Source organism: Oryctolagus cuniculus, chromosome 18, assembly GCF_051225735.1.
Source record: "Oryctolagus cuniculus isolate XC-2025 breed Fujian yellow rabbit chromosome 18, ASM5122573v1, whole genome shotgun sequence".
NCBI lineage: Eukaryota > Metazoa > Chordata > Mammalia > Lagomorpha > Leporidae > Oryctolagus > Oryctolagus cuniculus.
Window position 1 is genome coordinate 74,244,631 of NC_142884.1, and position 9,950 is coordinate 74,254,580.

Genomic DNA, 9,950 nt, shown 5'->3' on the forward strand with positions numbered 1-9,950 from the left:
CTACTGCTTTCCCAAGCCATAGCAGAGGGCTGGATTGGAAGAGGAGCAGCCGGGACTAGAACCAGTGCCCATATGGGATGCTGGCACCGCAGGTGGAGGATTAACCCACTGTGCCACAGTGCCTGCCCTAATATTGCCTTTGATTTTTGTCTCAGCCCTTGACTTGTGATGAAGCGTTCATTTTAGATGCTTATTTCCACCTGTGTCAGTGCATTCACTAATGTCTTACAAGTGTAGTCAGGAAGGAGCCGATCTCACGGGACACCTGCTTTCTTCAAGCAGATCCTGGTCCTTAGCACTCAGGAAGGATGGCTGTGACACGGTTGAACCACAGAGAGCCAGTGTTTCCCCAGTCCCTGCTGTCTTTGCTTGTCAGCATTCTGACAGAGAGTTTTTCATTCTATGAGCTGGCTCCTTGACTTTGACATTTAGCCTCAGATGCTTGCACTTGACTCCAAACACCTTGAATCTGGCTTAATTAACAAGGCCACTCCTCTCACCTTCCATCTCCCCAGGTGCTCCCCCCAGTGACCAACCCAGTGAAGTTAGTCGCAAACCTGGTTTTTGATTATGGCTCTTTATTATGCAGGGAGGATTTCTGCCTCATCATTAAAGACATGAAAACAAATCTGGCTCTCAGAGAAAATGAAATCCATAGTCTGGTGGGGACTAAGAGCCAGGTATAGGTAGAAGCCTGTCAGGGGGAACAGGATAGGAAGGGGAGGTGGTGGTTTTGACAGGAGCAGCAGATTAACACAGTTATCAGTAGACTCATAAATGGGACGGTTCCAGCAGCAGTGCTTGTGATTTGAAGATAGAGGGGTGACAGAGGGACTGGACAATGTGCTGATCCCATCAGTAACTTTAGGAACATGTGATTTGATAAGTCTCCTTAGAGGCAAGCTCAAATCAATCATTAGGTTAACCATACTTTTATTAGCAATATAGGCACCCTCTTACTCTTATTATTGAGATGTATTCATAATGATTAGTTAAGCCTTATGATGAAGTATTTAGTTCTGATGTATATGAGAAATACTACTTTGCAGAGTATGAAAGAGTGGCTGTATGAATATATGGCATTGTTTACTTTCTCCTGGATGAATATGTGATATTGTTTACTTTCTCCTTTTCAATTTTGTATGTAAGGGTGTTGTACTTAATTTAAAGAGAATACCGCTGAATTCCTGTTGTTAAAAGAAGTGGCTATTTCTTCAGTAGGGTACTAGATGGTTATCTTTGTCCTCATATAAAAGATGAACTAATGAAGTTTACAACCTAAATACTGTCAATCAGAGAGACGTAGATAAAATACAGTCAACTCTGCATGTAGCTTACAGTTTTGTTAGTTGAACTATGGTTGATGGATACCAATCTCATGGCTGATTACCTATCAGTACAGGATATATTGCAAAGTTGTTGCTAAAGTAGATTATGTCCAAAAATGATATAAAACTCATAATGAAAAGAATTGGTTCCTAATCGATTTGTTCTTTATTCAAGAAATATTCAAAGGCACCTAGTATTCACTAGAGATACAGGGTGAGCAGATTTCTCATACAAACTTCCTTCTGTCATGGAACTGGAGGAGTTGAGATAATTCTATAGAAAAAGACATAAAGAAAAATATCACCACCTCTTATAAGAGACAGTGTGAATGATTCTCAAATGGGAGTGCGAGACTAATAGCATCAGTGTCACCTGAGAGCTTGCTAGAAATGCAAATTCTCAGACTCTGCCTAGATCCATTGAATCTGGCTGGGCACAGGGATCTGTGTTTTAACAAGTTCCCAGGTGATTCTAATGCATGCTCAAGGTGTCGCGAACAATGGGGGGAGGCACGGAAGCAACATTGCATCATGTTTGAGAGAGCTCAGATATTTCATTTGCTTTGGGTACTGAGGGAAGGCCTCTCTGAAAAGCTGATTTTTAAATCAAGATCTGGATGTTAAGAAAATCCAGCATGGTTCCAGACAGACAGATAGAACTGAGACTCTGCATGATGAGTGAACCTGGCTTATTTGAGGAGCAGGAGGAAGGTTGGTATGACGAACATGGTTGTCTGGGTGGAAAGGGTCTTGGGTTATGGTTGGAAATGCAGGCAATGCCTAGATGGTGGAGACAATGCTAAAATTTAGTGATGCAAGGGAGATTTTGTTAAAAATGTATATTCTGATACAGTAGGTCTAGAGTAGGGGTTAAGATTCTGCATTTTAATGAGTTTTTAATAATGTAGTCCATAGATCACACTTTGTAACAATAAAATGCAATCCAGTACCAAAATTCTGTGGGTTTGAGTATGAGTTTGGGTTTGTTTCTACTTTTCTGCCTGTGGATAATTGAGCTTTGGGATTTTGTTCAATGAGAGGGCACTTGATTGGATTAGGTGGTAGTTGGGCCAGTTGAGAGGCTTTTGCAGTTGATAGGGAGTCATGTGTTTTAGTCCTGAGTGGTGAAATCAGGTGTGACTTGCTTCAGTTTCAAGAGGGGTAAGGGGGAAGCTTGGTTTATTTCAAAATACAGCTGTTCCCCCTCTTCCACTCAGGTCCTGTGCTCTTTGATTTTTGAGCTGAGCAGCAGAAACGTCTCCTTGTTATTCAGGGTTTCTCTCTTCGCTCAACTCCTGCCTCTGACAATCAATCTTTCTATCTCACCAAAGTCCTGGCTTCTGATTAGTGATCCAGACTGTGTGATTCTCAAATGGGAGTGCAAGACTAACAGCGTCAGTGTCACCTGAGAGCTTGCTAGAAACGCAAATTCTCAGACTTTGCCCTCTCTTCTTCCCTCCTGACTACCAAGACCTTGAGATCACTTGAGGGACAACCCCTGCTGGGGCCAGGGCTGTGGAACTGTCAATGAGGTCTTAGCTCACACAACACAATCTACTCCAAGAATCTTGGACTCACTATGTGGGTCCCTTTTGTTTCTTAATGTCCTCAAACACTTCTGTCAGATTTGGTATCCTACCTGTGTATCCCACTGCATATGACAATGCTGCGTTCCCTGATTTTTGGTGTCACCGGGCTTGTTTTCCCTACTCTGCTATGTGGTCTTTTTCATCTGTAATTCCAGGAAGTTCTTCCTGGGAATTAGTCATCCTTCCCTAAGTTCCTGCTCCTAAGCTCTCTGCTGCCCTCTGCTGGGATTATTTGGAGCCTTTTGCCCTTACTCTACCATGGAGCTCTTTTGAGAGTAGTCACCCACCAGGATGTCCCCTCTTTCTATTGTCATTCTCTCTTTTTCCCATTTAGCAATCACTTACTGAGGGTGTTCATGTGCCAGAAAGTGTACAAGGCCCTGGGATACAAAGGTGAATAAATTCAGTCTGTATCTCAGAGGACCTCACTATTGCAAGTCAGACCAGCAAATAGAATGTGGCTTCAGAAGGGGCAAACAGGAGAAAAGGCAGAAGACAGATGGACATTAGGAGAAAAGAAATGTTAGCACTGCTTGGGGGGCGGCTAGAGAAGGCTTCACTGGGGTTGTGGCATCTGAGTTGGTTTTTAAAGGAAGATCAGGATTTGGCAAATTGCTGGAATCTTAGATTGATAGACCTGGAGGAATGAGAAGGATACTAGAAATTACATTTTGGTTGACTTAATAATGATCCATCCAGTGTGTGAGAGGACAATGCCATAGATCATTTAAATTCATATCATCATTGCCTTGAGGCTTTAACACTGAGGTCTTTTTATAGTCTTGCTGCCTTGTATTTAAGCATACAAATACCCAAGAAAAATAAGCACCAGATTTTTTTTCTGTTTAAAACCAGGCAGAAAGAAACAAAAGAAAGAAAGAAATATGGTTCTGTGAATCTCTGTATTTTTTGAAACCTAGGAGATTATATGGTCTGCCTCTCCTAAAAGCTGAGGAATTTGATATTTTCACTTTTGTATTATTTAGGACTTATGTGCTACACACCAAATAATAACAGTAAATACATTATCCCCAGAAAGATGTTTTGTTCCTGTTGCTGGTTAAAAAAATTAGCTCACTAACACTTCACCCCCCAATTATGCTGTTCTTTCACTGGAGTGCTGCTCATCAAGATAACTGACAACTTCAATTGTTATTTGTAAAATGTTGACATCCAGGCTGGGCATCCAGCTTGAAGAATGGCATAGACTGAGGATGAATAGTAAGTTAACGAGCTTATCCACCCCCAAACCCCCAGCATGAGGTACAGTAAACAGCATCTGGCTTGGTGATACAGACAGAGATACATTGCAACTCCAAAGGCAAGAAGAATTCGTTACATCTCTACCTGGAATGAATTCTCCTGAATTATCAGCTTACTGTCTTATCATGGCATATGATATCTTAGTGGCCATGACATTTACTCCTTTTTTTGTCCCCAGCTTCTCTCCTATAGTAGGTGCTTCCAGCACTGTTAGTTTAATTGAGCTGAATTTTATTGCCCTTTGTATAGAAGAGTAATCTTCATGTCTGCCTAGTTGGAGTTCCTGTTTAGCTGAGAGTTCCATGATATGTGTAGAGTTTTCTCAGAAGTGTCATGGGGGTTACCGTTTGTTTACACACACTCACTGTGTTCTTGTCTCAGAGTCACCAGGTTTCCCTGGATCTTGATGGTCTTTTTGTTTTTATGAATAATGTACTTGTATTTGGCCATATGAAGCAGATATACTGACTCACAATGACTTAAGATAGAATTTTATTTTTCTCATGCATTCTAGTAGTCTAGAAGTGTTGAAGTGTTGGTTCAGTGTCTCTAAAATGCCAAGACCTATTGTCACTGCAATTCTTTCTGTGTTAATTGTTGCTTTCGCTTCAGGATAACCCTTCTATAAAAGCCTAGACCCAACCTTCTCTGTTACTCCTTGCCTCATGGTTGCATGAAGGCTGCCAGAACCTTAGACTTCTTGGCCATGTTAAAGGCAGGAAAGTGTCAGTGATGGTTTGTGCTGTATGTGTCCCTTTGATGGGAAAGCACATTTTTTTTCCTACAAGTTTTCCAAATGGCCTCCTCTTACATCTCTTTAGTCAGAACTGGGTTCATAGGGCAATACTTAGACATAAAGGGAATGGATGAAGTAGGGATTGGATCTACTGCTGTCATGGACGACACTCAGGGGCTCTCAGCGAGAAAGAGAGGGAGGGTGACAAGAGCAGTCTACTGCAGGTGGGGAAGCGAGCCATTGCTCAGCATTGGTGGGCAGACTATTTCCCATGGTACCTCATTGGAAAAATAGGTTGCAACACACCAGCTTATAGTAGAGGTGAGTCCATTTTGCTTTAGCAAAATTATGAATTGCTTCATGTGGCGGTCCTCCAAGGTCTCTCATAAATTGCCCAAACCATGAATGTTGAATTTTCAAATGAAAAAATAAATGCCTATTGTGTGTTCTTCAGAATGCTTTCTTGTCATCAGTAAAATATTGGATCATGCTGACAATAAAGGATTTCAGTATTTAAGAAAATATTTAAATGGCTGCATTGCATCTAGCATTTCATTGAAAAGATGTGGTAAAAGGCCACCATCCTCTTCTCTCCATTGGCCCCAGACGACCAGGGTGTGGTCAGGTCAAAGGCTGAGCTTTCTTCACCTTCTAGGCTTGAATCTCTCCACATGGAGTGACTGGGAACCCAAATCCTGTCTAAAATAAATGATCCTAGGGTAACTGGGTTCATGCCTTCATGATGAATTGTTGAGTAAGAGGTAAAAGAAAAAAATACTAAGATGATTGATCTAGTACTGAAGAAAGGGACATGGTCAGTCTGAAGAGAAGGGCTGGGCACTGGACCTAGGAGTCTGCTTCCCCCTTTCTCTCTTCACTATCCCATTATTTTTTCCATACTTTCTTCTTTGTTTCTGAACATCCTTCCTCATAGACTGCATTACAGAAAAAGGAGTTTGTCAAAGTAATTAGGCATATGTTTCTATATGCATCCTCATAACCTGTATCTTTCCCTATCCTTATACATATTTGTGTTAGGTCAACAAAACCATCAGTATACTTATACTTACAAAATAACAAGGTTTATTTAAATATAACGGACTGAAACCCAACCCCAGATTTTATTGTGTAGGGTGAGACGTATGACTCTGTAAGACTAGTAGCCTATGCAGTAATTGAACCATCTCCCTGATTTTGTGCATTATGTTCTGAAACTTGAGCAAAAGTCAAATGTATAAAACTTAACAAGATTCCATGTAACTTCTGTAACCAGAGAGGTGAAACCATTCTACCATCCCTAATTACATCTTGCCTTTTAGTTATCAACCTGGATGATTTATGAGTATAGATTTCATACATGTCCTTTCATTTAATTTTTCCCTTCATAGCAGAGCACAAGGTTGACCAGCCTGAAGTCAATGAGCATCTGATTAAGGCTAATGAATTATTACTTTCCATAGGCCCAGTGATTTCTATCTGCTGCAACTGTATTGAGTTAATGAGATCTATGCTTCTATCATGGGCATTAGCACCTTCATTTTTATTTATCCATTCATGTTTGTAACCTAATAAGAACAAAATTAGAAGAGATATTCATAAACATTGCTCTGCCTTCAAAGATGGGGATACTGCTAAAATGGAAATATGTTAGCCAGCAATGATACTCTGAATTATATTTACATCTACAGATGTAAAAAAGCTCTGATTTATGAAGTTCAATATATAGAGTGTCAGTGTGTGGAATGCTTCAGAGTTGAATTCATGGAAGAGAAAATGGCCCATTTCACAGTTTTAGTTTGCCCTCAGTAGTATACCATGTGTCCAAAATATGAGACCAGAGGCCAGAGCTACTGATTCCAAATTAGTATTCATTAATTCATCCAGAAAGTATTTACTGAACATGCATATTGATCTGTGAGATACTGTTCAGGGTGGTAGCACTCTGTTTCATTGGATCCTGATAACCCTTTTACTGATTGAGTTTCATTTTTGTAACCTTTGGCTTCTTGTCTGGTGCTGCTTTGAGAAGAGGATTTCTGGTTGTAACATCTTTCCATTTGAATTCCACTCTTATCGACAAATAGGAGCCAGGCATTTTCATAGTCCCAGCATCTCTGTTAGTGTGGCTGCATTACCTTACCACGTGGGGCAAGGAGCTTTGGAAGAATCTCTATCGAGTGATAATGTCAAATACATCTATTCCTGCAACCATGCGCCAAAATTGAGCATTCTCAAGTGATAACAAAATGGTGAGAAAAAATTTTTCTATTGTTCTCCCTCCATGCCCTTTTTTTTTTTTTTTTTGTGAAGCTGATCTAGTAGAAAAAAAATCTATCCTGTCATTCATGAAGTGCTGTGGAAAATGAGTTCACTTTATAAGGAGAGTCATATGTTGGGTTATTGGAAGTAGGCACCAAGGTAGAGTTTGGTGTACAGGATATTTATCAGAAGTCAGCACCTGTCAGTGGAGAAGAAGGAAACAAGATTGGGTAGAGGGAAAAGTTGAACATCAGTGATGTAGGCCTGGGAAAGCCTGAGGAGCTTTGAGCATATGTATGATAATCCATCACAGTTGACCTTGATTGATCTGAAACGGGTGAGCCTTTACATCACACTTCCATCAATCACTGAATATGAGATGCCCCAGGAAGTCTAAGACTTGGCCAGTAAAGCCTAGAGCATCTGTGTGCCAAAAAATAAGGAAGTTCTCAAAAATGACAACAACAAAAACCCCATGTAAAATAAACAGAAATCCCAATTCTCCCTAACAAAACCTAACAACACTCCCCACCCCCATCCTCACAATGATTGGTGATCTCAAAGGGACATAGGAGCCAACTGAAAAACCTCCCAATGGCCAAAGGTGGAAACATTTCATCAATTAAATAAAATATTAGCTAATAACTCTGGGTATAAAATCAATATTCATGTGTCCATTCTGATGTAAATGATTGAATACATAAATAAGGGAGACTATATACACATATCTTTTTAAAAAAGTTTTATTTAATGAATGCATTTTTACATAGATAGAACTTTAGGAATATAGTGGTTCTTTCCCCCATACCCGCCCCCCCAGCTCCCATCCCACCTCCCATTCCCTCTCCCATCTCCTTCTTCATTATGGTTCATTTTATAGTATGTCTTTATATACAGAGGACCAACTCTATGCTAATCATAGACTTCAACAATTTGCACCCACGCCCACACACAACATATAGAGTACAGTTTGGAGAGAGAATTTGCAGTCCATTCTCATATTACAATTCAATAGGGACAGAGGTCCTACATGGGGAGCAAGTGCACAGTGACTACTGTTGTTCCTTTAACAATTAACACTCTTTTTTTATGACATCAGTGATCATCTGAGGCTCTTGCCATGGGCTGCCAAGGCTATGGAAGCCTTTTGTGACCCTAGACTCCATTGGTATTTGGACACAGCCATAAGCAAAGTGGATCTTCTCCTCTCCCTTCAGAGAAGAGTGTTTCCTTCTTTGATGACCCTTCTTTTCTCTGAGGTCTCACAGAGATCCTCCATGTAGGAATTTTTTTTTTTGTCAGAGAGTCTTATCTTTCCATACCTGAAATGTTCTTGCAGGCCTTTCAGCCTGACCAGGAAGCCTTAAGGTTTGATCCTGAGGTCAGAGTCTTATTTACTGCGAATGTCATTCTAGGAGTCTGCTGGATACACACATATCTTATGCAGAGGAAGTCCAAAGAATTTATATAGATAATACTGCCCAAAGGAGGCGGAGCAAATTCCCCAGTCCTTTACTGTGGGCTATGTGTCACAACTTCTTCCAAAGAGTAAATTATGGAAGGGAAGGGAGGGGGAAATAACTTCACAGTGAGAAACCAGGCAAACACAGACTCCGTCAAGTGAGGAAATTAACAGTGAAAAGTCATGTTGTTAGCGTGCACTCTTGACGTGATGAGATGAGGGAAGCACTTTACTTTTGTGGTCTTCCACTCCAAAACCTAGGACTAATCATGAGAAAAATATTAGATACATCCTGGCTGTGAAACATTCTATGAAATACCTGACCAGTATTGCCAGACTGCCAAAGTCATCAAAAACAAGGCAATGCTGAGACACTGTCACAGCTGAGAGGAGCCTAAAAAGACGTGATGACTAATATAATGTGGTATCCTGGATGGAAGCCGGGAGCAGTAAAAGGACATTAGGTGGAAACTAAAATAATCTAAATAAAGTATGGGGTTCAGTTAATAATGTATGACCATTGGTTCATTAATCGTGACAAATTTACTATACTGATGGAAGCTGTTAATAATAGCAGAAGTTGGGTGTGAGATTTAGGGAACCTATACTGTCTTTGCAAGTTTTCTGTAACTCTAACGCTGTTCTAAAAAATTAAGTTTATTATTGATTTCAAAAACATGTTCCAGGTATTATGTCAGGCACTGGGATGAATGACACTACCCCGTCCTCAAAGAGCTCAAGTTTATGAGTCTGTAAGGCGTGTGAAAATACTGCCTGGCATTCAAGTCAGCGTCACTGGCAAAGGGCTTTGGAAGCCTAGGGTTTTGGGTGATTTCTCTAAGGACTTGTATTCCAAATCATATGAAAAATCTGTGTTCTCCCCCCAAATTCTGTGAAAATCTGAGTAGGATGGTGGGTCTCCTATCTCTAGCTTCTACTGCTAGTGATTTCATGCACATCTCATACCTTACCCCCCACCCCATTCCAATATCCTCTTTTCTCATATTTGTGCCAGCTTGAACATGGTACTCGCCCTGTTACTTTGTTTTATTTTTTTAACTTGTACACATGCATTGACAGACTTTATTAAAGTTTGGTGGTATGGAAGATGCCTATCTGTGTTAAGTATAAAATTGAAAGTGTAGATTTGGGGGCTGGTGTTGTGGCATAGTGGATAAAGCCACTCTCTGTGATGTAAGCACCCATATAGACGCTGGTTCAAATCTCAGCTGCTCTGTTTCCAATCCAGCTTCCTGCTAATGTGGGAGACCTGGACGAAGCTCCTGGCTCCTAGTTTTGTCCTGGCTCAGCAC

The 9,950-nt window shown here is 40.7% G+C and overlaps 1 long non-coding RNA gene across 1 annotated transcript; it reads left to right on the forward strand.

Moving 5' to 3' along the window:
* Positions 1 to 1,748: 1,748 nt before the first annotated feature.
* LOC149121036 (uncharacterized) lies at positions 1,749 to 9,702 on the forward strand. Its single transcript, XR_016224747.1, has 3 exons — positions 1,749 to 2,039; positions 7,001 to 7,165; positions 9,324 to 9,702. It is a non-coding gene; the product is annotated as an uncharacterized LOC149121036 (long non-coding RNA).
* The last annotated feature ends 248 nt before the right edge of the window (positions 9,703 to 9,950 follow it).